Source organism: Propithecus coquereli, unplaced genomic scaffold, assembly GCF_000956105.1.
Source record: "Propithecus coquereli isolate 6110/MARCELLA unplaced genomic scaffold, Pcoq_1.0 Scaffold144, whole genome shotgun sequence".
In the NCBI taxonomy this organism is placed as follows: Eukaryota; Metazoa; Chordata; class Mammalia; order Primates; family Indriidae; genus Propithecus; species Propithecus coquereli.
In genome coordinates, this window is record NW_012138747.1 from 731,429 (window position 1) to 735,151 (window position 3,723).

Sequence of the window (3,723 nt, forward strand, 5' to 3'; positions counted from 1 at the left end):
GAGATGGAAATGCTCTATATGTTTTTATTTTATTTATTTATTTGTTTATTTTCTATATCTTGGGCATGGTGGTAGTTATACAGTTTTATACATTAGTCAAACTTTGTCTTAAATGGTACCTTAAAATAAGTTGATTTTTTTTTCTTTTTCTACGTAAGTTGTTTCAATAAAGCTGTTAAAGAAAGGAAATACTTATTACCATACATATTTAGAAAAATACAATGAATAAAATTTCATTTCTCATAAATGCTATTAAATTTTTATTGAATAATAGAATACTACAGAAAGTACAGAATCATAACTGTGCAAGTCAATTTTCACAAAGCAAACACACCCACATATCTATGATCCAGATCATGAAAGAGAACATTGCTAGCACTCCAGAAGGATGCTTCCTGCCTCTTTCTAGACAGTACCCCTATAATCAGTAACAACAGAGCTCAGTTTTGTCTATTTTTGAAATTTATATACATATATATGGAATCACATAGAGTTGTTTATTTTATGTATGATTTCTTTAGCTCAAAAATACCTTTGCAAGATTCATCCATATTGCACGTAGTTGTGGTTCATTCATTATGTTCCAGCAACTTGCCCTGCTGGAACTGCTCCTCCGGAAGACTCCTGATTTTGGCATTCTTTTTCGTTTCATCACATTTCTTCTGAATTTTTTCAGATCGTTGTTTTTTGTTTAAAATCTCTTCCTCCTGGAGAGTCAGCTTGGCCCCCTTCTTGCCGCCCAGGGGCGGTGCATAGTGGGATCTGTACCACTGTCGGTATGGCGTGCTGCCTGCAAGGAGGATGCAGTTGTTTACCAGGGTCTTGGTGCGGACCAACTCGTTATTGGACGCATTGCACACAACATCGATGATCCTTGTTTTTTTTTCTATCTATTTAATTTATTTTTATGTTTAGTTTTATTTATTAATATAATGCACATTTATATTTATACATACATAAATGCACATAAAATGGGGGTGCATTGCTCAAAATTAATTTAGTGATATGTATACATGATCAAAACATTCAGGGCCTGGCGCGGTGCCTCACGCCCATAATCCTAGCACTGTGGGAGGCTGAGGCGGGTGGATCATTTGAGCTCAGGAGTTCGAGACCAGCCTGAGCAAGAGCGAGACCCTGTCTCTACTAAAAATAGAAAGAAATTAGCTGGACAATTAAAATATATACAGAGAAAAAAAAAATTAGCCGGGCATGGTGGCATATGCCTGTAGTCCCAGCTACTAGGGAGGCTGAGGCAGCAGGATCGCCTGAGCCCAGGAGTTTGAGGTTGCTGTGAGCTAGGGTGACGCCACGCCACTCTAGCCCGGGCAACAGAATGAGACTCTGTCTCAAAAAAAAAAACAAAAAAAACAAAAAAACATTCAGGCAACAGTGGTTTAGGTCTCCATCATTTCTTACCTACACTGCTACAGTGGTCTGTTCTCTACTAATGCTGATATGTTTTGCTCTCCTCCAGTCCAATCCAAAACACTGATGCTAGGTGTTGACATATTACTAAAATGTAAATCCAATCTTGTCTTTCTCTTGTTTTAAAAACCTTCAGTGGCTTTCTCGGGATAAAATGACTCTCATATTCTTTCAAATGCCCCTTGTTTTTCTCCTCTAACTCTATCTTTAGCCATTCGCTGCTTTGCCCCCTAAGCTCCAGCCATACCAAGTTACTTTTCCTCCAAATGTACCGTTCTCTCCTCTCCTCTGCTCTGGTGTTTTGGAGATGCTTATACCTCTGGGAACAAAGCTTTCTTCATCTCCACTGAGATCTGAAGGATATACAGGAGAAAGTCAATCTCAGGAGAGGTGGGATCCTTGTTTTTTGAGTACACACTCCGAAACCCAGGAAAAGTTCCCCAAATGTTTCCTCTGTCCAGCCTCAGGGCAGGATAGTTCTTGTTACCGCCTCGCCTACTGTGCATGTGCGGCAGCAGTGGGGGTACCAGCTCAGACCTCCTCTTCTTGTGGTTGGGCTTTCTCTTGCAGCAGGGCTTGTGGCACTTGTGCCAGTTATCTGGAGAATTGCCCATTGCTCGGCCCTGGCTTGAAAGAGGAGAATACTGCTCTTTGAATTTTTAACTTAACATTTGAATATGGCCATGTTATTAAATATTCTCTGGAAAGGTAATTAATTGCTGAATAATATTCCATCATAAGGTTATTCCCATCACCTGCAGCTATTCTCTGAGTTTTAGTTTCCTCAACCATACAACAGGGATAGTTATATCCGTATTGTAGGGTTTTTGCAGTTGTGAAAAGAGATACTGTAAGTAGGCTTTTCCATAATATTTCACACAATAGATGCTCAACCAATTAGTTCCTTCAGCAAGAAAAACCATACATATTCTCTTCTGCCCTCCCCCTTGTGAGAACTGCTAAGACTCTCTTTAGGTTATTTTGTCCCTTGTTGTAGTAGGTTTAATCGACATAGCTTTTCTTGATCTATAGGTCATTCTGATGGTCTTGGACTTCTAATAGTATTAGAATTTTCGGGCAGATATATTGATTATAGTTCACTGTAATCCTTGAAACACTGGATTCTCCAAAAAAAATAAAAATTGGGTACAAGAAACAAGCAAAATTTTTCTTTGAAAAAAAAAAATTTTTTTTTTCTTTGGTTTTCATTGCCTGCTGTACTTGGCCCATATTCTTATTCCACAAAGTCCCATAACAAACCATTAATTTTGATACTATTCCTATGAATTAAGAATATTCTTACCACAGTTCTGCAGGCAGAGAACTCGGGACAGAGGCAATTGACTTGCTCAAGTTCACTAAGTGAAGGAATAGCCTGGTTGGCTGGGATATAGCCCGGGTCTCTTGACTCTCAGCCCCATGCTCTGTGTACCAGATATGATACCATTCTTCACTGCCATCAATAAGCTATTGACTTGGCTTCCTTCCTACCTGAAGGAGGTCTATCCTGGGTGCTGATGTCACTTCTACAGTTCTTACCTTGAATTGCTTTTCTGCCTGGCCAACTTTGCAGTGTTGCAGTAACTTCAGGGTATGGCAAAACATGCTGTAAAATAGTCTTTTTAAAAAAATGATGTAAAATATGAAGGTAGGAGAATTATTAAAAAATAATGAGTCTTACAATGTGTAATTTTACAATAACAGAAAAAAAAGTTCAAAGGGATTTCAAAATTGAGCTTTTTAATAGCTAAGGTCCACATAGCCAACCACGCACTGTACATTTCAAAATAAAAATGGCTAATTTTTCTTTGTAGCACCTGGGGTATCTGATAAGTTATAAATTATACTGTGAATACAGTGTCTTCCAAGTAAACTCACTTGATTTAGTTAGAACATTTTTGAATTACAACTTCTATCCATCTCCATCCTGGCAATGTGTCTCCAAAAATGTCATGAATTGAAATGGTTTGTCTTTCAATGGATTCCACTTTCTTTTGCTTTATGTTTCCTTTCTTTATTCATTTAAACAGTATTTACTATGAAGCCACCATCATGGTTTGTTTCTTTGTAGGCCAAACTTGATTAAATAGGCTATTATTAGGTCTACTGAAGGCTTGGTTATTCCCATTCATCTAAGAAAGTAGAAATAGGTAATGTCATTTTCAAGAAATTTCTGAAGCTTTGTGAAGGGTGGTTAGAAAAAGATTTCAAGGAGCCATAAGTGAGATAGTTACTCACATACAAAGAGAAGGTCCCAAGAATCCCAAGTAACTGCTCCCAAGCTAAAACGAAAAT

At 38.0% G+C, this 3,723-nt stretch overlaps 1 pseudogene; it reads right to left on the minus strand.

Annotated features, from left to right (window-relative positions):
* Positions 1-569: 569 nt before the first annotated feature.
* Positions 570-2,042, minus strand: LOC105806722 (annotated as a pseudogene).
* Positions 2,043-3,723: the final 1,681 nt, after the last annotated feature.